The sequence below is a fragment of the Myodes glareolus genome, chromosome 23, assembly GCF_982192425.1.
Source record: "Myodes glareolus chromosome 23, mMyoGla1.1, whole genome shotgun sequence".
Classification (NCBI taxonomy): Eukaryota; Metazoa; Chordata; class Mammalia; order Rodentia; family Cricetidae; genus Myodes; species Myodes glareolus.
The window spans coordinates 57,783,329-57,808,500 of NC_142048.1; the positions used below are offsets into that span (position 1 = coordinate 57,783,329).

Here is a 25,172-nt window from a genome sequence, read left to right on the forward strand (position 1 = left end):
CTATAAATTGAAATGGGTCAACAGTGTGAGACCCCTGCAGATATCAGGGCAATGTTTACATCAATAATATTGGATGTCGCAGGCAACATGTTGGCCATAGAGCAGAGCTGATGCTGCAAATAAAATCAATGGGCAATCAAATACAATTTAGCATCAAAAGAGACTTGTAGTGGCTTCCATACACCTAACTTCTCTGCCTAGGATGGAGGAAGATACAGGAGGTTTGCATTAACAGTCACCAGAGAGCCACTGTTAAAGAGTATTTGATACTTTCTACGTATGAGACCAAAATATATCCGCAGTGGTGCCGGAGTGGCCAGATGGAAGCAGGGCCCTGGGATTCATGTTTGGTACCTCTGCTTCCAGGCTGGCTGACCTGGATGAGCCTTGTATCTCCCTCTGCACCCATCACCCATCTCTGTCGGGGGAGAACAGTTCCAGGGGAGGGAACGTCAAGGAAGTTGAGACATGCTGGAAGGAGCAGCCCCTCCTGGGCAGAGGCACTGAAAGGAAGGGACAGGGTGGTACTAGGCATAGCTCAGAACTCAGGCAACCTTGCGGGTGGGAACAGGTATTGGGCTTAGGAGCAGGTTGAAGGGCCTCTGAGGTCAGCCTGCACCATTCTGCAGGCACTGCCAATGCTGACGCAGGAGGATTCCAGGCACCCAGCTCCTTTCCCCCTGAGGATTCTGCCCCTGTCTGGTTGCCAGAAGCGGTCCTGCTGCATGTGATCTCACTCTTAAGAGCTTCAGCGACACAAGACCCTGTGGTGGAGTTGCCGATAGCAGCAATTTGTTTTCCCGATTCCCCAAAGTTCAAGGTCGAAGTGTTGGCAGCACAGTGACTCTCTGAAGGATCCAGAACATTCTGAACTTCGTCCTGTGTCTTCATCTGTGCTCCCAAACACCTCCTGTTGCTCCAGCCTTATAGAGGCCTCAGTGGAAGCTCTGCCCATACCGCCTCTCTGTCTTCCCTCCAAGGCATGTCCAGGTCCTTGCCTCTTCTGAAGACCCCCAGACTTAGGTCTCATCCTATGCAATCAAAGCACCCTCACCGGAGTGGGTTCGCCATTATTAAGATGCTGTTTACTCGTGAGACCCCATTCTGAAGTCCTCGGTAGACATGAATTCGGGAACTCTTTCTGACACCCGTGTGTCTCGCTGTCTCTGACTCTGCATCCTCACGGTGCCTCTGATTCCTGCTACTCTTGAGTTCAGAAGCAGCCAACTGGATTAATGGCCTGGGAAGAATGGAGCTTCCTCCAATGCTCCACCCTTCTTCCCGGAAGTTTGATCTTCAGTATTTCTCCTTGCAGTCACTGTCTTTGCCTTGGCCGCCACCACTAAGCTGTTGTGCTTAGTGATGCCCTGGGGGAGGGGGCGGTCCTCATACATGCTCGCCATGGCTGGGAGCAGAGGTCTTCCAAACTCCTTGTTTTCGTCCCCCACTTTGCCTCGGTACATCTTACTTTTTATAAGCTATAAAGTAATACCTCAAGGAATTTATACATGGTGCACTTCCTCTAGTTACTAAAATGTTAGGAGTGTTTCTAATCTATAAAATTCACGTAAAGTAACTTCGGTAAATTTTAACTATGGTAGCCTGTAAGATTCTTTATGTGCGCCGTTTGCACACACGACTCTTGACTTGCTCATGGAAATATCTTTTCCTCCTTCAAACCTGGTCAAGGACAGTCCTGTAGGTCGCACATGCAGGCAGCCAACACAGTGTTATGTAAGGCACTAGAGCATGACATTCCCGGGTAGAAAACCCAAGTACAGAGATAGCATTGCTGCCTCCATGAAACACAAGGTTGCCTCAGGTTTGCCTTGTAACATCCTGGGCTTACTGAGTGCATCTGTTTTGTTTATGATACCTTTGGCTAATTAAATATTAGTCCATTTGATTAACTTTCAGGACAGAAGGCTTTCGCGGGAAATAATGATTTATCCATCTTCATAATAAAATTGATTTTTGCGCACTTTTCTCCTTGGTAGTCGAGGTAGCCCAGGATCTGCAGGGCTGGCAGCTCTGGGAGTCTACACTGAATGTGGCTCTCTGAGTTAACACACAGGAAATTGAAGTCAGCCGCTTAACCTTCAGGCCTCAGTTGTTCTATCTGCAAATAGGCGATAACGAGACCTTCTTTAGAGAAAGGAGGCAGGAGATCCGGAGGGGTGGGGAGGCGACGAGCCCAGAACTCATTCCCATCAGGACCGCTGGCTGGCATGTGAAAGTGCTATGTGTGCGTATAACATGGCCGCGACATGGTTGCATGTACCAGCATCGTGTTAACCATGGACTCACCGTGAGGCTGAGTTTTAAAGATGGTAGACCCCGTCCTTTATTTCCTGACATGATTAGAAACCACAGTGCTGGTCATACCATTCGGCTCTTCCAGTTTATAAGGGTCACTGGTGAGCATGCTCTGATGTAAGCTCTCCAGTGGGAAGAAGAGCGAGGGGGCCGTGGCCAGGAAGTGGAAAATTTTGACAGCAAACAACTTGTGTCTTGCGAAGGTCCCTGCAGCCACTCTCCTAAGAGCACAGAGCATATATTCCATGCCAGTGTCCCCCAGAGTATGACATCACACAGCAGGGCATGTGGCTTTCCACATGACACTCCTCAGTGAACCTTCTGTTTCTGTTTTGACATGAGTAACATGTATACACCAATCATGGGGAAACTTGAAAGCTAAACAGGAAAGCGTTGAGCGCATGCCGGTTCGACTGTGGTACTGGCAGGAGCCTGGGCACTGCTCAGATGAGTGGTGTGAGATCTTTCCCATAGCCCCAGTGACCGGGACACTAGCCTCAAAGCTCGGCAAACTGGTTAAACAGGAACACTTTGCTTTAAAATCTGAACTCTCACACAGGCTCTAAGGTAATCTTTGTTCTCCCTTTACACCTCGAGGCATCCTACTGTGCTGGAAAATATACCATGAGGTATCGGGGCCAGCGTCGGCACAGCCGGGGAGTCATGGAGTTTATTTGGTGCCTTAGAATGGCAATAGCTACATCAACTTCACACAAGCTAGAATCACCTGGAAAGAGTCTCAGTGAGGGAGCGTCTACATTGGGTCGGCCTGCGGATTATTATAGTTAGGTTAGTTTCTGAGAAAGGGCAGCCCACTGTGGGTGTTACCATTCTCTAGTCAGGGGATCCTGAGCCGTATGGGCGGAGAAAACTGAGCCGAACAGGCAAGCAAGGGACTAAGTTCGCGTTGGTTAGCTTCTCTCTGCTCCTGACTGGCTGGGATGGGACTCTCATCTTCACGTTCCCCCCCGCCTTGACTTTTTCACAGTGATGGCCTGGAGCTGGAAGCGGGAATAGACCATGCTCCCCTACACCGTATTTGTCAGGGAATTTTATGACAGAGAGAAACGAAAGTAGAACAAACGGAGATTTGAATCCACAAGGGTACTCCCTACGAACTTCATCTGATCTTATTGTGAAGACGCTGCCTGTGACTTTCAACACACCTGAAAAACAAAACAAAACAAAACAACACAGAAGAAAATCTAAAGTGCGGGCTGTATTTTCAGGTTGGCGGGGGGGGGGGGGGGGGGAACAGAGGAACTCATGTATTCTGTTTATATTTCAGGACAGTGTGGTGAAAGCCTTTTTACTTTAGTGCCGTGGGCTTTACTTTGTGCTGTAATGTTGCTTGTGGTTTACTGGAAATTAGGCAAATGAAAGAAGGGAAAAATGTTAGATTACCATAGACAAGGAGCTTCATCTCAGTATGGGGTAGGGGTGGGGTCCCAGGTTAAGAAGATGGGGGCAGAGATGGGGCAGTTTGTTGGGGGCAGCTGTGAGGGCATGAAGACAAGAAGTTTATGGATGTATTGAAGGTAGCAGGACCAGGAAGGGTAAATTCCATACATCAGCTCCAGCCCTCAGGCTTCTGAGGAGACACTGGTCCTCTGTGCACGTTGCATGGATACAAGTTGAGTGGCCAAACACCTAACAGGTGATGTGGATGCCTAAAACACAGGCTGAGGTGTGGCAGAAGATGCCCCAGGCCACCACCCTCTAGATCCCATGTTCTTCCGAAGAGCGGGCAGGCCCTGTGTTAGCTATACAGCCTGAGTCTCTAGTAGCCATCCATGAATATCATTACTTGCCTAGCAGGGTAACTGACTAGATGGGTGCTGTCAGGGTCTCTCCTCTCTTACTCCATCTTCATCCCATCTCTACGGCTCAAGCTGTCTTTCCCAGTGCCTCCCAAGTCGCTGTTCTTCTTTCCTCCCAAGCTCTCCCTTAGCTCCAGGGGAAAGCCTTTAGAGTTTACTATTATTGCCATTATCATTAGAGACCGTGTCCAGGCTGTCTCAGAACTCACTCTGTAGCCCAGGTTGGCTCTGAGATTGCAGCAACCTTCTTGTCTCAGCTTTGCAAATGCTGGAACTACAGGCGTGAACCTCAAGGCTTAGCTACATTTTGATCTTCAGGAAGCCTCTTTAGCTATTGTCACAAGCTCACATGGCTTTTGATGGGTTTCCTTTTCAGCTTCTTTTTCCACTTATTTGTTCAGGGCCATTGTTTTCTTGCTAATCACCTTCCTCTTCACTGACCTTGTTTTTGTTTTTTTAATTGTGGAGCATGTTTTTCACTGAGCTATAAAATTAATAAAGTAAACTAGATGTAAAGGATGATAATGTTAGTCTGTCCTTATGCAAGTCTGATTTGAAGACTGAACTAGCGTATATTGGTAACTAAGTATGTATGGATAAATGGCACGTATTGATAACTAAGTATATATGGATAATTAGCACCTATTGATAACTAAGAGTAATAGCAAATCACAATCATTTCAGTCCCAAATTCAATGGTGGATTGGAGAGACGGAAGATAACAAAAAAATGACAGGTGCTGATGGGCCCCTGCCGACAGCCTTGAGACCCTGTATATGGCAATGAGCTCCGTCAGGCGACCATAGCACCCTGAGGATGAGTGTGAGACCCTGCAGACTATGGCGAGACCCAGTGATGGTGCTGAACTCTTACAAACAGCTGTAGGAGCTGGTTGATGGCCTTGGTATCCTTCCGATGACAGCGGAAACAACCAACGACGGTGAGACCCTGCAGTCCACGGCGGGATTGTTCTGGTTGACCATGCTGTGGAGTTCGTCACCGCACTGCTGTTTCCCCGTGCATCCTGTAATACCCCTTGTGCTTGCAGAAACTCTGGGGAACATGTGACAGTACAATGGGGAATACTGAAACCCCTGCCACGCTGTCAGCAATGGCACAGGATGACCATTCCCGTGTGTATCCATCCCAACCATTCGGTGCATACATTTAAGCATTAAAGTGACATTATTCTCCACAATCTGAGTATCTTGATTCTCAGAATTAATGTTACTCTATGATTATTTTAAGTACTTGTTCTCTGAAGTGTATGGAATGGTGCTGACAAGATCCCCAATGTTCAGCCCTTCCGCACTTCTTAGAAATAAATTGAACCTTGTGGGAAGGTACACAGCAGTCAGGCAGACCTCTGGTATTGTGCTTCTGGAGACAGGTTTGTGCTGGCAAAATGTCCCCAGAGCTCTGCCACTGCAGACACCTAGATACGCTGAGCAAAAATAGAAGATGGTTCACTCCAAGGAAAGGACCAGGTTGCAGAGCCAAAGCCGGTCCTGAGGCACAGTGGGAGCAGCCACACTAGGACGGTGCAGGGTACCGGACGATGAGTCATTGCTCGTCCAGAGACACGAGGACAAGGGAAGAGTAAGAATCCTTGTCCTGTCTTAACCCGGGGACTTGACCTATCAACGTCCTTACAGAAAGACAGCACCGCACCCCACCCCACCCCCAGTTTCCTGGTAAACTGACACAGCCAAAGAAGCGACACACATTATCCCCGTTTTCAGGAGGAAGACTCTCTCTGTTCCGGGAAGAAAACACTGTCAGCCTAGAATTCTGACTCAGAGAATCTGTGAGGACAATGCAAGGGTACTGTTGGCAGATGCCAAGAGCTCAACACAGGAAATGGTCATTGATGGACAGTCTGAAGATTGCACGAAGAAGGCAGGGCTGGTGTGGCGTGCCCGAGAGAAAGGAAAAGGGCACAGAGTAGAAGAAAGGAAGGGCCGGCTGATTTAAAAGAAGACCGAGCCTGTGGGGCCATAGCATGGTTCCCCAGATAGCCACAAACAGAAGGAAGCTGCACTGCCCCGAATAGCACTCGAATGAACGGCTGGAAAGCCTCCATCTCTAATGAGCAGGAACTGGAAAGCCTGGCTTGGTTTTGGACTGACCTGAACCTGTGGGGATTTTTGCAATGTCCAGAGTATCTCTAGAGATTTATAAAGGGTACACAGTCTAAAGAAATGGGTGAAAAGAGAAGGAATACACAATTAAATCTATTCTTTTAAGTACGTTATTAAGAAGTGATTAAAAAAACAGTGAAGTAATATTCTAAAAGAAAAGCAAAATAGATGGTATGGCACAGAAATGGACAAAAGTTCAGAAGAGTCACTTTAGGGGCGTGTCCAGCCATCATTAGACATATCAAAATCAGCTCAGCTTCACGAGTGTTTGTGTGTGTGTGTGTGTGTGTGTGTGTGTGTGTGTGTGTGTGTGTGTATGCAGGACCGAGCTGTTGCTTCTGTTTATTTTTTGATGCACCGGATCTCTGTGTGACTGTGTTGTATTTGGAGTTAGTTTTTAAAGAGATGATAAAGGTTAAACGAGGCCACAGACCGGGTCTTTATCCAATATGATGAGTGTCCTTCTAAGAAGAGTGGAACACTGGCATGTTGGCACCAGGGAAGAGGGCATCTGAGGACACACAGGGAGAAGACGACTTCAGTTGTCATGGCAACGGGCCTCAGGAAAAGGAAGACTGGACCTCCAGTCTTCCATGGCTTATGCCTCCAGTTTGGTTACAATGTATTGGCGTGGAGAACATACTCTAAGCCGCTGCGTGTACACACATTTTAGAACACATAAGGACGGGTACGATGATGAGAAGACAAAAAATGACTTGGGGACCATTGAGTTGGTAGTTTCTGGAGTGGGGGTGGGGAGCCAGACATGACTAAGGCAGAGGAGCGCTTCCACAAGCTGCAGGGAACAAAGGCTTCAACCTATTCTGTGGGTGCCCCTGTGTTGACTGTGGCTCACACGTAACTACATGTAGTGTTAATTCCTTCCTGAACTGTGTGTCTGCAACATACAGATGGAAAAATGAACAATAAGAAAATTTCAGGGGTCTACCAAGTAGATAGCTTAGGGTAGTGCTTGACTTTATTGGAAGATACAAAAATAAGAATAAAAGGGTCCCCAAGATTGTGCTGAATGTCTTTCTGTAGACGAGGAGGCCATGGGCACGCTCATCTTATCACTCTATATATCTCACCTCTGTCTCTGCTGTGTGACCTTGCTTCTAACTAGACTGTTAGTAACTCTCATGTTGGACTTTCATTTGATCAGTGTTTATTTTTCCTCTTCTTCTTCCTCTCCTCCTCCTTCATTTTGTTTTCTTTTTCAATTAACTGATAATCATTTAATTAACTGATAATAACCCCATATGTGGGGGTATGATACGATGTCTTATAGAATGATCATGTCAGGTGTGTCATGTCTATCACAGCAAATAGGTTACTTCTTTGTCGAGACGATACCGGCAACCCCCTCTTCTAGGGCTCAGAAAATGCTCAGTTGGAAAGAGCATGTGCTCTGCACGATGAGGACCTCAGTTCAAAACCACAGTGCCCATTTAAAAGGCTATGCATGGCTGTGTGTGTGCCTGTCATCCCAGCCAGGAGGCAGAGACAGACAGATCTCAAGAACTCATCAATGTGATCCCAGCATAGACAAGCGGCAGAGACAGACAAATCTCAAGAACTCATCGTTCAGCCACCCTCACTAAAACAGCCAGCTTCATGGTCAGTGGGAGACCCTGTCTCAGGGCAAGAGGCTGGTGAGCAGTATAGGAAGCAACCTGCTACCCTGCTCTGTTTTCCACATGCACACACTCACATGCTGGCACCGCAACCACATCCACAGCACAACACACATGCACACACATACACAAATAAAATTTCTGAAACTCGTCTCTCCACAGATTTTAAATTGTGCATTTCATCACTGTTAGCTGTGGTTGGCATTCTGTGCTAAGCACACTAGAGATTATTCCCCCTATCCAAATGGAGCTTTGTATTGGCTCCTCAGGTTCCTTTTCCAGGGACGCCCACTGAGGTGATCCCTTGGTAACTGTGTCTGCCTCTTCCATGGGTTTGGTATTTGTTTTTGGAAACTGAGTGACATCATAGGCACTTTTATCCTTTGTGTTCTTGCTTATTTCACCCATGCTGTGAAAAAAGATTGCTTTGCTCCCTTTCTCTCTTTGCCCATCACTTCCTTCCTTCCCTTCTTTCCTCTCCTTCTCCCTTTGATAGGGTCTTTTGTAACTCAGACTGGCCTCAAATTACTACTAGGCTAAGGATGACCTTGACTTCTCATCTTCCCATGTGGACTCTCTTGCAGCTTTGTGTTTGGGCTCCTACCTGGGCAGGTTGCTGGGTGGGCCATGGACAACCTTCCATTCCCCACTGTACTTGCTGTGGTCACTGCGGGTTGGTGAGAAGCTTTTCTTCTCCTCCATCTCAAAGCTTGAGACTCTTGCTGTGAGTCCAATGCCCACAGCTTCGCTATATCTAGCTGGCAGCCATGTTTCCAGGACAGGCTCCAGCTTATCAACAAGCCTTCTGGCTCGAGACCCACTGTTTTGTATACAAATCATGAGGCTGCACCCAAGAAATGGTGGTGGCTCCAGAGTCTGCCACATGATTCTGAAAGCTTGGCTACTTAGCTGCCTCAGGGATGGCAATATTTGGGCTTAACTTCTAAGCAGAGCTTAAAATTCCAAACTCAAGGTGGTTGACATTCTATAATCCAGGATTCAGAGCACAGACCCCAGGCAGGCCCATCTGCTGGTGCAATAAACCTCTCGTAAGCTCTTTGTTCTCAGGGTAGCCCCGAGGTCTGCATAGATCTTATAGATGGAATTTTGAGTGTAAACAGAGACTGCTCTTTTGTTCCTGGCCACCCAGACCTGAATAACCACACAGAAACTATATTAATTACAATGCTGTTTGGTCTATTAGCTCAGGCTTTTTACCAACTAACTCTTACAACTTAAACTAACCCATTTCTCTTAATCTGTGTATCACCATGAGGCTGCAGCCTATTGGAAAGGTTCTGGACATCTTTATCCTTCGGCAGCTTTATGACATCTCCCTGACTCCACCTACTCTCTGTCTATCTCTGTTTGGATTTCTGGCCTGGCTTCATTCTGCCTGCTATAGGTAATAACCTATGGTAATAAAACATATTCAAAGCATACAGCATGGAATCCCACATTATTTGGGCACCACTATATCAAATATATTAGAATCTCCATTCTACATGTCCCCTTAATCCTTAAATCTGTTTCCACCAAACATCTCTGGGAGGATTTGTCTCCCCTGACACCTCTGACAGAGGATGTAAACCCTCCCCACCCCTCGCCACCCACCTCCACACCTCTGATGGTTTAATCACCTGGTGGGACTTTCTAAATACCACCTCTCTTTCCTCCATTGCTTACTGGACACTCAAAATGTGTGAAGACTATTCCAGTCCTCCAGCTTCCATTGATGATGACACCACTTGGCAGGAAGATGCTCCCATAGTTCACAGATGAAGAAATTTAGAGAAGAGACATGAAGTGCTTTGAAGTTGCTATCATTTTTTTTTCACCACCTCTGATTCTTTTCCCTTGGAAATGGGGCATGGAAGAGCCAACCTCGTCTGTCCCTTCCACTGGAACCTCCCAAACCCTTGGTTCACCGTAGCTATGCAGCTGTCATCCGGGCACTGCCTGCCTAAATGAGACATTGGCTCTGACAGAGCCATCACTCTCTGACTTATTTTGCCCACACAAGTTTTCATACTTTTTTTTGTTATTCAGAACTTTGGAACACACCTAAGCATGGTGACCTACAAACTGTGGGCTGGACGGCTGTGCTGAGGGCAATAACGAAGGGAGAGAAGTGGGGGGTGAGGTAGCCCGAACACTTCCAGTCCCAAATGCATGGAGGTCAACAAAAGCAGGCACCTGGTGCTGTCTGCATCCCGGGTACTCTGTGAGGCTGTTTTTCCTTTGTGAGGCCAGCAGAAGTTGGTGTGTAGAGTTGAGAACACGGAGTGGAAGAAAACACTGGTGTGTGTGTGTGTGTGTGTGTGTGTGTGTGTTTGGTTCAGACACTAGAGTTTCAGACAGCCATCCTGGAAGGCCCCATTGTATATCCAAAGCTGAAGGAGAGACAGGATGGCTCTCTAGGGATGCTGCAGAGATCTCTCACTTTGGATGCTGTCTCTGTCCTGCTCTGAGGCTGCTCTGTGCTCACAGGGCTGGAGCTCGGAGGTGCTTGGCTGTCTCCCGGCCTCAGTCTCCTCAGGAGCTCAGACCTTGTCTCCGTGAGGAGACTCTTTGCAGCTGGTGTTGCTTGGTGGCAGAAATGCTCAGGCAAGATGATGGCAATGCCGCAGAACCGCCTTTGCCCTTGCCTATGTGTGGTTGCCAGTCAATGACAGAAGAGCAAAATCTCAGGGTAACTTTCTGGCTACAACTGTAACTGAGGGAGCTCAAGCCCCCTTAAAGAATTACTTGTGAAATGACCACATTTTATTAATCTCATTTACACAAAGGTCACCAAACACAGGTCCAGCTGATGAGTGAGAAAGGGTGAAGAGCTTCACCTCGCACCTGACAACAGAGAGGCAGCAGGAAGACGCCAGGCATGAGTGTTGTGTTGTTGTGAAGCACCCGCCCACATTTTTGTCAGGCCCCGGTGCCCACTGAAGGGTCCTATCAAGCCTTCCTGTGCCTGTAATGGAAATGTCAGCTATGCAAAGCCCGAGTTTGAACATTCCTAGCTGTGTGCGCTCTCCTGCCTGGACTTTGTACTTCATGTAAACTCCGTCCTCCTGAGTGTGTATAAAGGGCAGCCGATTCTGGAAAACAAGTCAGACTCGCCCCTGTTTACCACAAACCGGGCAGCTAACAAGGGGAGGGTTGTGAAACTGGGTATTCCAGGTCACCCTTCTGCATGCCTGACATCACGGCCCTGAGGAGATGGAGCCATCTTCTGGGGAACAAAGGGCTGCTGGACTGTGGGGTGGCTTGAGTGTCACCAGCCCTTCCAGTGTCCAGTGCATGGGAGGTCTCACTTGGAGAGTGGAAAGACGTCCTTCGAATGAAGCGTGTGGTGGGAATGACTGGGCTGGCTTCCGTGTTTCCTGTGGTCCTCAGGTCCGTGGAGTTGAGGAGTCTGGGTGCGTGGGCAGCACTTCAAGCTTGCTTCCTTCAGTGTGAAGAGGTTATGCCCTGTGCATTCCTCCATCAACCCTCTTCTTCAAGAACCAGCAGCCAAGCGAAGCTGCCAGTGGCATCCTTGTGACTTTAAACCACTCTTGTTCCTTCCTGTGTTGATGATCATGATGACAGTCTCACGAGCTGTCAAGTGCACTAGCAAGGGCATGTGGTCCCTCTAAAAACGTAAGGAAGGTGGGCTTTTCTAATCATAGTTGATCAATGCGAGAGGAAGCACGTTTGAGGTTCTGCAGCTCTCCTGGTTTGCTTTGATCCTTCATACTAGATACAAGCTGTCTTCAAGGAGGAAGACTTTGAACAGTTTGCAAAGCTAGTATGTTTCTTGCAAAACCTTTAAATCAAAAGACTATTGATTGGCTCTGACGTCAGCTGACCACTAGCTGACCACACGCTGTGCCTGGGGAAAGCCGGCATTTTCTCATGACATCAGTGCGGCGCTTTGGCCAGGGATGAAAGGGGAAAGATAGATCTTCAGCAGGGAACTACTGGGAGACTTTAAATAAATGCCTTCGAAGTATTTTTTTTTTTTTAAAGAAAACTGGGAGTTATTTCAAGAAACTGTGCAGTAAGTAGAAGCAGCTGCCAGCGTGTCAGAACACAGCTTAGCACGCCGGTGTGAGTGGATAGCTCATCCGCAGGGTTCCCCTTTCCCTGGAAAGGGTGGAAGAGGGAATGTTCACGGTGATCCACCTCATGTTTCCATTGTGCACGTGTGGCTCAGCCTGCAGAGCTTCCAGTGAAGTCTTTTCTGTACTTTTGGGGCAGTCGCAACCTAGCAGGGAACATCAGAACCTCTGTCTTGTGGTGGCTTTGGAGAAGCATTCACAAGCAGCTGCAGGAGGCTCGGCCAGCTGTGTTGGGGCAAGGCAGCCACAAGGACACTTCCCTCGGCAAGTTCTCCTTTCTCGCCAGACCTCTTCCCTGGTTCTGTCCAGGATGTGAGCACTTGCCCTGTGGTACTTACTGTCTGTAGGCCAAGTTCCACTGCTTTTAGTTGGTTGACAGTTAACAGCCCACACTCACTGTCCATGGTAGTCACATTCCTTAATGTCGCCTTGAAGAGTGGATTTGGTGACTCTCAAACCTCTACTGCCAGGGGAAGTCAAGGGGCCAGCTCCTCTGCCATTCTGGCCACATTTCTACCGGCTTCTCAATAGGCTTGTCATAGGCACACTTCTGTTTAGGGAGTTCTTTCTTATTTATACAATTGATAATTCAGGCCCTTTTGAAGATAAATCAAACTTCTCTAAAAGGCACACGTTTTCTGGAGAGTACATTGTAGTATTCCTGCCTTACGAGATGCAGGGTTGCCTGTTGGTATTGTGTGTTTGGGAGCTGTTTTAAATTATAAATAAAGACGCACACAGGGGAAAAAAAGGACATTATGCTCACTCCCTAGAAGGTGCTTATGTATGGTATGAGAGAGCTGAGCTAGGCATTAGCTTGTTTGCTGGGACATGGGAGTCTGTACTTGCCTGCTACGCTCCTGTCCTTGAACCTTGCAAGCCGTGTGTTCTTAGGTTAACCTTGAGGATGGCTTGGTCACTTAGCATGGCTCCTTGCCACATGCCTGGCTGTGTGGACAAGCTGCACCCCTGCATGTGTGTAGAGTCTCACTCAGTCCCAGCAACTGACCTCCATGCAATGCTTGTGCAGTCAATTCAGAAAGTTTTCACGTCTGCTGACACCGCCTGTTCTGGGTTCTAGAGACGCTCTCTGACCATATCCCTGCATAGGTCCTGATTCTGAGGCTCTGCCTGACCAGTCCAGGCATCAGGCTGTCAAAACCAGGATCTGAAAGTCTGCTGTAGCTTGGACCTTTTAGGTCTGAATCTACAAATAAGCTTTAGAGCATAGATAGCTCGTCAGATGGAACTGGGAACCAGCTGACCCAGCTTTATAAACTGGGGTCACAGTCCTATCCTGGGTCGTGTGGGTACACATGGGGGACCGTGACAAAAATGGGAACAGGAGAAGGTTTCTGAACATGCAATGGGCAAAAGTTAATTCAGAGCCAAGCACACACCGCCTGAGGTGTTTCTGTGACTCCGTTGCAGCCTCGGTCTTGAACACACAGCACGGGCTTTGGACCAGACGCTGTCATCTGTCATGCCTATGAATGCAGCCCGAAACCTGTGAATATCGGCTCAGACAGAAGACGGCTGTGTGTTATCAGTTTCAGTGTTTCACTGCACACGCTCAAGTCTTCCTCTTGTACAGAAAGCTAATGAGTTAATGTTTGAAAACACACCATCACGATGTCCCTGCTGTCGCCCCTCAGCAGGCGGGTATCAGAGCAGTCCGTCTTCGGATTGTGTTATGCTAGGTTGTTTGATAACAGTTCATGTTTGAACTGACCTGAGCTTCACACACACACACACACACACACACACACACACACACACACACACTCCATTGGATGCATTTTAGTTTTGGTTTGAGAGGGTGTTTCCAGCCATTTTTGAAAAGACCCTGAACACACATCTGCTATTTTGTGCTTCGTATTTTGTAAAGTAATATTCTCAGCTCCGATGATTATAAATGCAAAATATCACTCAACTCTGAAAGTCGCCGAAGATTCTCTGCCCTGCAGCACCGAGTATTCAGCCGTGAGCTTGCTCCTAGATGGAAACAGGAAACCTGACCGTCCCATTTGGATGGATTAGAATTTTGCTTTTGTCTTTAATGATTGGTAACATTGTATGTACACTATAAGATTATTTTAAGATAGATTCTTTTATAATTTATTATTGGTAAACTTTTGATTTGCATATCTATCCTATATGTCTGGGTGATACTCGTTTGTTGGGTGGAAAGGAGACAGGAGTGGAAAAGTTTAAGGAACCCTGGCTTATGACTCTAATCTCTCCTAGGTTCAGCCTCGGAATTTTAACCCTACGTGTGCCAACCAGAAAGGCTCTCTGGATTGATTTAGAATGGATGTGATGGCCCAGGCCTTCCTTGGGGACAGAGGCTGGATCTGTGTGTGCCTTTCTTGGCACTCTGGTTTGTGGCAGGGCTTATCCTTTCTTTGATTTGACACCTGCCGATGACAGGTGTCAGAGGCCAGAAGAGAAGGAGTGCGGCTTTGCAATCCAATGTAGCTTTCCCATGAGCTATGGGAACCCAAGGAAAGCAGCTTGCAAGCCACACAGTCTCAATCTGCTCACTTTGTTTGAACCTTACACCTCTGTGTGAGAAATCCTACTGGTGTTCTTTTGTCTCCTCTTTATAGTGTAGCGGTGATCATGGCAGAGACTTAAGCCTTCTGACTGTGTGTGTGCAGACACAAGACATGTTGCAGTGAGTCTGAAAAACCAGCCATGAGACTAAGCAAGCAGCTGGCTATAACCACGTTAGCAAGAAATACAATACTGAGGATGCTTCCTCTCTGACACTCCACCACGAGTGGTGTGCGAACATGTGCATGCGTGCATGTGTGTGTGTGTATGTGTGTGTGTGGTGTATGTATATGTCTGCACATCATGTATATGTACATGTCCCCATACATGTGCTTCTAGAGGCAGAGGTCTATGTCCTGTGTCTTCCTCTGTTGTTCTCCTTTTATGTTTTGAGACCACCATACACTTATGAACCATCTAGGAGGGCTCACCAGGAAACCCTGGGATCCTTGTCCTTGTATCCTAGTCTCTGGGATGACTGGTGTGTGCTCCCATGGACCGATTTTTAAGTTGGTTCTATAGCTCCAAACTCAAGTTGCAACATCTTACCAGTGATCTCTCCATCTTTTATCCTGAGGTTCCTAAAGCACAGACCAAATTCTCAGAAGCAAATGGGGTTCATTAGGACCCCCACAGAATGCTTGGTTTTAATTCTGGGGTAGAAATGAACCTATGACTTTCTTCTTTGTCCCAACAAAGAGGCTTTGGAGATTTTTTTTTTCACTCATTTGCTCTTGTGAATGCAGAAAAAACGGAAGGCATGGGCTTCCCAGGGACCCCGAAGCCTGGACTCTGTGTTTTAAATTAAGGCATTGACATAATATGACTCCCATTAACCACACGATAGTTGTCTCCCCCGGGGAGAGTCCAGACATCTGGGTAGAGCGGCCCTGAAGAGAACAGCCACCTACCTGCTCATAGAGACAGAGGCCCAGAAACAGCCAACCCTGGGACTCACAAGTTGGTCAGAGCACACCCCTCCATGAGGTCATAAGTGAGATGTGTGATACACTGAACAGTCCAGATGCTAGTAAGTCTGGAAGTGGGCCAGCATTCGCACCCTGATTCTGGATACCTGGTTTCCAGGATCATCCATGAGGATAGCACTGCTCTTACTGACAGATTCCCCACTTTGGGGTATTTTTTTGAGACTTCAAGGGAAAGAGTCACTTACAACCTCCCAAAGGTCACCCGAGAGGATGAGCATTAAAGAATTCAATTCTGGTTCTTGTCCTGAACCTCTTAGGGGTGCCAGCGGCTGCTCCACCATCAGAGATGGAGATGGCCCTCTAATTTCTATAAACAGTCTATCATCATAGGGCAGCTCCAGCCACTGCCGTGAAAGTCACCTCCTCTGCTCAGCCTGACCCTGCTAGGAGACAAACGTGGCTGCTCTGTTCTCCAGGGCGTCCACAACCTCAGTTCCTGCCCATCTTGAAGCAGGTGGCTCAACCCCCAGAAAACTGCTTCACTTCCGGATCACCATCTGCTTGGGATGAGAGGAAAAGTGTTTTCTTGTCTTGCTTTATTTGAGTTTTGAGAACCAAGGTCTCAGTAAAGCTTTGGTGTTTCCCAGGGGCATCTCTAGCCCCCAGCCTTCAAGGCTAGAATCTCTGAGATGGTGAGGGTGCTCACAAAGCTGGGCTCAGAAAGATTCTGCAGATGGAAGAAAAGTAGACATCCCAGGTCCCGAAGACCAGGGGCAGGCCAGCTCTAGAGCTCTGGGGTGGAGGGGAGGGAAGGTGTCACAACCAGTATTTGTTGTACCTGTTCCTCAGAGGGGTCACACGTCTGAGTTAACATTTGACAGAGAGGCTAACATTGTGTGTATCCAGAAGAGCACCTGGGACAAAGGGAGCAGGTCATATGGATGAGGTCAAGACACAATGTTAGTCGTGTTGTGTGCAAGGGTAGACACAGTACCGGAACCCTTAGTGCCCCAACCCCCATAGCTCTCCCTCCCCTTTCTCAGCTTCCCCAGCACTTCCTGGAGGGAAGCCTACGAGGGACACCTGCTTCCTTCCTCTTCATCTTGCTCTCAATGGCAGGGTCCACTCTTCAGAATCTCCCCTCGTCTACTCACAGTATCGCTGCGCAGGATGCACTGCACATTGCATGTATCGGAGGGAGAATGTCTGCACACCACGGGGATGACGAAGGTACCAGGGCCATCCATGGTGTCAAAGCTTGGCAGCTGCCCTAAGTGAGATGCCATTTGAGTTCTTTGCTAACCTGCTTCCAGAATTCCCGTCCAATGATGACAGCTGAATGGGGCGTGGCAAAGAACAGGCACAGCCAGTTGGGTGGTAGAGGGGACAGGAGACGGCTTATAAAGCCTTCTGAGAATCCTAGTCTCGTCATTGTCAGCGCCAACGCCCCAGTTTTTACCGACCAGTGATACGGCATCATTACAGCCTCCTTGCATGTGTCCTTCACACTTTTGGAATTGGGGGGGAAGCGAGATTAATTGTAGAGCGAGACTCTTCAACAATTTGCTGAACCTGTACATTAGTCTTCCCCCAAGTGCCCCTATCATTAACTTGGAAAACCAACCAGGCAAAACCATCACATAGAGCATGCAAATGCAAACACATAAATAGTGTGAGGAGCCGGAGGGCGGGGACTGGGGGCGGGGGAGAGCTGTCGGGCACCAGCGAACCAGTTGAGAAGGAAGATGATACATGGGGGTCGTTCTCCAGAAAGCTCCGTCCATGACTGGGCCATTTATCTCCCACCATGCACTGTTTGTTAGAATGGCTTATTTTGAGTTTGGGCTGTGGGAAACATTTCCATGTCCAGGTTGCTCTCAAATATTGTGAATAAAAATTGCTTCATTGCAGGCTCTCTCAAACACTCTTCTGTCCACGGATGGAGTCTAGGGACCATTTGCTCGTGAAATACTCCTCCCCCCAAAAGGAAAAAATAGGCAAAATACGCTGATTCTGAGGTTTTTTTCACACTGTAGTGATTTTTTTTCTATGCCAAGTTAGATTAGTGTTATCACGTATAGAATTGGCCAGAGCACTGGGTTGCTCAATGCTGTCTGGAAAACTGACTGTCCGCACAGAGATTTGATTTTCAGATAACCGGAGGTGTCTGTTTGTGCCCATAAAATCATACTACCCAGCAAGACAGGAAGAGAGGTGTCCTCCAAAGGACAGCGGCCCTGAGTCTGGGTGGCGGCTGCAGGCTTTGCTCCTGCTGCTCCTCTGCATTCTCTATTCAGTGCAGACTGAAGCAGCCAAGCTACCCACACTCAGCACTGGTGGTGTGGGAAAAAAAGAGGAAGTATGGGCCTGTGTCCCCACATCTGCTGGTGAGCAGGATCTTTTAAGTGTTCGGACCAAATAGGATCTCTCTGCTTCGCTCTGTGCCCACATTTTCCAGCTAGCTGAATTCGCTAGAGCAGAAAATACAGGTGCGGCACTAGCTACATGTAGCTAGTGAGTTTTTAAAATGGAGCTTTGGTGAGACACCCGCATTTAGGTTATTTTCTGAGTTTACCTGAAAGGTGGGTCTGTCCGTCATAGCAAGCTTATGAAGCTGATGCCTGGGAACCAAATTCAAACTTGAGTTGAAAATGCAAATTAATTCACCACTATGTATGTTGTTTCTCCCCTTTGTAAACTGCATGTTGTTATAGGATCCAGCTAAACCTCATTTAACTAAAGAGGTGTGAAGGGTTTTTCCCCTAATGATTCATTAGTTGCTCTATCTGGTCTCCTATGCTGATATCTCTAACCAGACAATGGAGTCGTGGGAAACATCAGGACAAAAGGAATGTTTGGACTTTGATTTTTAACTAAAATAACTGCTCATTTCAATAAAACCGAACACTTAGCTTACACAAGAACTATTCAAATTCTGGTGCTGGAGAGATAGATGGCTCAGTGGCTTGGAGCTCTGACTGTTTTTCCAGAGGACCCAGGTTTAATTCCTAGTACCCACATGGCAGCTTACAGCTGTCTGGAGTTCCATTTCTAGGATACCTGACAGCTTCGTATGCATAGACAGGCAGGCAAAACATCAATGTACATAAATAAAAAGAGAAAAAAAGAGATTAAAAGAAAGTTATTCAATCTGTTGTACAGGATGTTTGAGATTCTAGAACCTGTGTGAGTGTGTGTGTGTGAGTGAGTGTGTGTGTGAGAGTGTGTGTATGTGTGTTTGTGTGTGTGTGTGAGTGTGAATCAGAGCTTCACGGGACTAAAGTGTGGTGGAAAAAAAATCTTTATTCTACACACAACAATTCCTTCAAAGAAAATTTCTAGCACTTGTCTAGCATTCTTAAGTGCCAGGCAGGGCATACGCATATAGGCACACACACGCGCGCGCGCGCGCGCGCACACACACACACACACACACACACACACACACACATGTGCACACACACGCACACACGCACACACATACACACAGTCAGACAGACATACAGACAAATACACATACACCCCACTCCACTCCAGTATAGCCTCCCTCTGTAAAGAGTGGTGCATGGCCGGAAGGGCATGGTGTCTTCGCTAATTGGATCACACAATGGCATTGTAAGCAGAATGACTTAGAAGATGATGTCTGACCATGGTTACTCATTTATCAAAAACCCCGGTGCTGGAGATATTTAATGACTTAGATTTGGTTCTTGTCCTACAACTTAGTGCCTCAGAGACTTGAAAGAGAGAAGGAACACAGCCGAGGTCCTGCAGCAGCAGTGGAAGCTCACGGACAGGGCTCTCAAAGTAAAATGGAATACTCAGAATTAGATACCAGACCCTCGTGGACAGCTGGCATGGGGATATTGGCCTTATTAATTCTGAGAAGGTAGCCTGGGCAAGTTGAGGCTGTACATAAAGATACCCTCGAATTCTAGCAATGTTCTTGAAGTAACAAGGGGTTTGTTCTTGAGATCTTTCCGCCAATGGAACTGGTGATGTGGGTACTCTCAGCGAATAGGAAAGCATGTTTTGTTGGGTTAGTTGTGTTAAATGCCAGGATCTCAGCAGCAGCTCCAGGATGTGTAGAAGGTTAAAAGAAGAAGATGGTCGTGGCCTCAGAAGGTCAAAACCCCTTCTACTTGAGTCCTGCTCTGATTGTCAAGAAAATCCATTGGTCACAACCCACAATACCTATAGAATATACAGGAAAGTAAATATGATCGTTATCTATGTAGTACTGAGACAGAATGCCAGAGGGAGCCACATAAGGTCTCTCCAGCTCGCCCGCAGTTTCAGGGGGGAAATAGAGTCCATCACAGTGAGGAAGGTGTGGCAGAGCCTGCCCGTTGTGGTGGGTGAGTCATGACGAGAATTGGGAGCGTGTGCCCGCTGGTACCCTTCTAAGGCCTGCCTTTTGTGATCTACTCCCCACAGATGTATGCCATCTCCCAAAGGTTACACAGTCCCCAGAATAGAGCCACCAGCTTGGGAACAAGCGTTCAAACCTTGAGCCCGAGAGAGGAGTGCTCAGACTCCAACCACAGCAAGTCATGCGCTGAATACTAGCAAAGTGAAAAAAGTCTGGGCTGAGTCCTACAGAATGCGGTGGATTTTAAAAGATACTTTAAACTATGTAGCAAATTTATTTTGGGGGACAAACTATGGCAGAACCTGTGTACACAAAGTGCATTGAGGTTAAGAATGTATGGATGTTGGATTTCTATTATAGTATGTCTATATACCTATGTATATGCATGGGTGTGTGAATTCATGGGTCTCTGTGCACACATGTGCCAGTACACTTGTATATAATTGAGCAGTCTCAATTAGTGATGTGTGGTTTATGTACTCCTGTGTAATCTGTCCAGGACTCCGCAGATGGTCTCTTAGAACCCGGTCTGCTTTTCCACACACACACCTATCGTGTGCTTCCTGTATTCCTCCACTTATCCCAGCCTCGCGATGGGAAAGTCTGAACTCTTCTACACTGAACATTTTCCTATTACAACGCTTTGAGAGAATTCTAGGTATTTGGGAGGGGGCGTGTGAGCAATCTTTTCTAATTCGAAAAGGGGCACACATTGAACTTGACACCCAGCTCAAACATTCCCGAGGCTCTCTGAGTTGGCGGTCCTGTTTCTTTTGAAGCATACCGTGCATGCTAATTTTGCCCCGAGAATGTGCCTAAGGGAAACATTTGGCTGCAGACACCAAAAAAATTGCATCAGATGACTGGACAGAGCCCTTACAAAAGACACATGGTAGTCACTAAAGAATAAAAACCTACAGCTAGGAGTAATAAGCAGACTAGAAGGGGTACAAGAGGAATCCTAGTCAGAAGCTCTTACTTCCTGGCCCTGGAATCACACACCACTTTAATTCTTACATTTGGACACTGTCTCCCTGTATGATGTTCCTTGTATACCAGGAAACAGCTAAGAGTGAACATGACCCGAGGAGAGTATACGGCGGCTGCGAGAGATGCTCTTCCCAGAATCCTGGTACACAGAGTGTACAATGATTTGAGAGGCTGCCAGCTGGAAGAGAGCCCACTCCTTACCTCTTCTCGAGGAGCTTGAAATGGTATGTTCTCGTTGTATTCTTGGAAACGAGTTCTTAGAAACGAAGAGATAGTATTTAGCTTCAGTTGTACGAAGCTTTCCTAAACAGGTGTTGGCGAAGAGGTCAGAGTCCTCGTCCACGTTCCCCGGGGATGCGAAGTGGTGCAGAGACTTTGAAAGGGAGTTTGGCAGTTCCTCAGAATGTGAACCACAGAGTCACCACGTGAGTCTGTAATGCCACAGCTGGAGACGTGCCCAAGAGACTCGAAGACTTAACGTCTACACGAAAACCCTCATACAAATGTTCTCGTGTGCTTTTTCCATTCGGGCCAAGTTGGAAGTAGGCACCCAGCAACAGATGGCTGAGTAATCAAAATTTGGGGTATCTGTGCCATAAAACACTTATCAGATATTTTATATATATATAAAGATGAAGCCCCGATACATGTTGCAGCATGTGTGAACCTTGAAAACGTTACGCCAAGTAAAAGCAGTAGCAATAGGCCACATATTGTGTGATTCAATTTACACTGAAATGTCCAGACAGACAGCTCCAGGAAGAGAAAGTAGGTTAGCGGTTGCTAAGAGATTGGAGGGGCATGTGAGGGAAATGATGGCCGCTGTTAATTGTGCTTCATTTCGAGAGAATGAAAGATAGTGGTTTTACAGCTCGGTGAATAAACCACATAAGGGACTGGATTATACTAACTTCAAAGTGAAGTTTATGGTTATGTGAGTGACATTTCAATACAACTGTCATGGAAAACACGAGCTCCTTCTTATTACTCTTAAAGAATCCCATACGTGCAGATAAGGAAATGAGATCATATCCATGCCCACATCCCCTTCCCACTCCCCCCAGATCTCTGCCCACCTTCACCTCCCAACGTCACGACAGCCCACCCGTGGCTTTGAACAACGAGTTGGTTTCCTTGGTTGCCATGAGATGTACTCAGCCGTCGGCTAAGACGGAAATCAAAATGGGAAGACAAATGAGAACAAAGCCACCAAGTTGCACTTCCTTCCACATTCGGGATGTCGTGTTTCCAAACATCTAAAGAAGATCATCCAGAGAATGAATCAGAATGATAGGAGATTTCTGTGCCGTGTTGCCACAGATGGTTGGATCTAAACACATTTCGGGTGAGGATAAATACAGAAGCCTGCAGAGTTAGTTGTAGGATATGAGGCTCTGGTTTGGTTAGGAGACCAGATGAGCAGTTCTTTGGAGAGAGTGCTTCTTTAGCGTCTGTTTGAGCTGACAGGAGATTACCACCACCACTGTGTTTTAGCTGTGGTGTTTTGAAAGGGCACCTCCACCAGCCATAAAATAAACATCCCATTCTCTTGGAGAGAGCATAATTTCAAAGAGCAACCTTTTCTGTACATAATATAAGCTTGATAAAGGTTTCATGAAAGAATTCATAAAATAATAGGCTTGTGAGTAGGTAAATGTGAGATGAATTGTGACTCACCCACCTGTACAACTAGCCTCTTCCTTCACGTTCATTGTAAGTATTGAGATTTTAAAGCATTTTTTTATTGATTTTTATTGAGCTCTACATTTTTTCTCTGCTCCTCTCCCTGCCTCTCCTGTCCCCTCTTCAACCCTCTCCCAAGGTCCCCATGCTCCCAATTTGCTCAGGAGATCTTGTCTTTTTCTACTTCCCATGTAGATTAGATCTATGTAAGTCTCTCTTGGTGTCCATTTACACAATGGAGTGCTAGACAGCAGAAAAAGATAAGGTCAGCATGAATTTTGCAGGAAAATGGATGGAGCTAGAAAACATTATTTTGCGTGAGGTAACCCAGACGCAGAAAGACAGTTATCACATGCACTCACTCATAGGTGGTTTTTTAAACATAAAGCAAAGAAAATCAGCCTATAAACCACAATCCCAGAGAACTCAGACAACAGTGAGGACACTAAGAGATTTGAAAGCATTTTAAAAAGCTGAACAGCCAAAAATATGTCCAGCTATGATTGTCTATGGCCTGTGTCCCAAATGGTTCTTTCCTGTGCTCACAATCAATAAGTATAAGAATTTAAACAATAAAAAAATAAGAACAGTATTTCCTGAAAAGTAATTATTTTGGAGTAAAACTTGCTTCTAAGTTGCATCATGTAAAATGCTTTTGTTAGAATAAGGGACCACTGAGACAGCGGGAGACTTCATCTTTATTGGTTTCTTCCACAAATGCTCTGCAGACAGAAACAATGTTATGTGCATGCCTATGCACAGTTCCTGGTATCATTTTCTGCGAATGTATGTTGTTTACCACAAGCACAGAGAGCTCACTGGGATAGTCTCTAGTGTGACACTTTCCATGCATGGAAATCCCTTTGATATTTTTGGGTCACTTCCTGCTTCTGGAAACCACCTTCCGTTTTTTAAAAGGCAAAAGTCAGTGAATTTTCGGTATCAGACTGACGAGGTTCGCAGGTTTTTCCCTGTGGTTGTAGCTATGTGAAGGGCTGTGAATGTTCTGGTGGGCTCTTCCAAAGTGACCAGTGACGTGGGTTACAGTCAAGGCTGCCCCATCGAAGTCTTTGGCAAAGTCAAGGCTTGAGGAGCTGAGTGGACAGAGGCTTCAGTTAAACCTGTGGCTGTCTGAAGGCTGTGGAAATGCTTGGCTTGTGCCTTTATGTAGATTTGCACACTCTGAGGTCAGCCCAAGGTGACAATATAGGAATGTTTTTAATCAAGAAGGATAGGACTATGTCACAAAGCGTGTGACTCTCACATCGTCTTACAAGTAGAAAATACGTTCTCAACCCAGAGTCCATATACTCCAGATTTGATTGACGAGCAGCATCTCCCCCATCTTTAGACTCTTCACCACAACTTTCAGCGAGCAAGAACTTCATCACCCACCTTCCCGACCCCGAGCCCATGAATCCTGCTCTCGATGCTTCCAACGCGGCAAAATTCTCTAAGGTAACCTTCTCTCTGGGGCTTTACCTTCTCTTTCTTCTGGGTGTTGTGAGCACTTCAAAGTCTAGCTACGCGATTGTTGACCCGAGTGGTGATATGGCTTCATTCATGACAGGGCTTCTGAACCCTACACGGTTATAACCCTGCGTGGCCCTCTTCACACTTATCATGTGTCCTGGACATGCGGCCAGCCCATTTACAGCTTTGTTTTGAAGCTAATGTGTGTGTGTGTGTGTGTGTGTGTGTGTGCCAGGGGCCGGGTTATGAGTCCTGGGAGATCAATGAGTTCTCTGATTGAGAGTCGCAAGGTACTCCACACATGGTAACCTTGCAATAAATGTCTGTTGACTGAATGAACCGGTGAGGAGAGATTACAACCGAGTCAATTGCTCATCTAAGAGGAGCCTCCCCGGTGAATGATTAAACCAGGTGTGGTGACTTCCCAGGTCTCTTCCTTGGATCTGCCCATGTTTTGGAAGCTGAGGCGCCTTGGTCACCGAATCATCAGACGTACGGACGTACTCCGCTGAACCGCTCTGGGAGGAAGGACTTTGATCGCTGCACGCAGCATTTAGAGGAACGTGGTTGGGCCATCGGTTCTGGCTTTTTGTTCTGTATGCTGTTCCAGCCATTCTCCTGTCCCAAAAGACATATCCACTTCTAAAAAAATGTACAATTTCTCTCTGGAATCTATCCATATAACCCAGGAAGGTTTTGCTTACCTTGAGCGATAATGAGCTTGCTCTTATGATTGAGATTTTAGTCTTGGTACTACCCCTGCCCCCACCCCTCCCATGCAGTAAGGGTGGTGGTGACAGACCGAAGGGCTCCAGCAGACACCCAGATACTCTCTCTCAACGGGGTGTTTTCAAGGCTCCGGTTAGGCCCCTCAGGTACCAAGGGTCAGAGGCAGTCCAAACAAATACTTGACAATAATAGGTACAAAGGACTTCCGTCCTTGGTGAATGGTTAACCATCAGCCATCATAAACAAAAAAATGTCCCATACATCTGATAAACAGCCTCATAGAGGAACACAGAGGGCATGGAAAGAAACCACGTCCTTTAAACTTGGGTCAACAGTAGACAGTATCTCGGAGGCTTCTACTTTTGAGGGGTTCTCGTTAATCACATTGATGAGTAGGGCATCCTGCCTGATACCTTGGACCTGGGG

At 47.0% G+C, this 25,172-nt stretch overlaps 1 long non-coding RNA gene across 1 annotated transcript; it reads right to left on the reverse strand.

The window, feature by feature from the left end:
- Positions 1 to 23,224: 23,224 nt before the first annotated feature.
- On the reverse strand, positions 23,225 to 24,927 carry LOC146890519 (uncharacterized). Its single transcript, XR_014998667.2, has 2 exons — positions 24,722 to 24,927; positions 23,225 to 24,635 (listed from the first exon to the last, which is right to left on the reverse strand). It is a non-coding gene; the product is annotated as an uncharacterized LOC146890519 (long non-coding RNA).
- Positions 24,928 to 25,172: the final 245 nt, after the last annotated feature.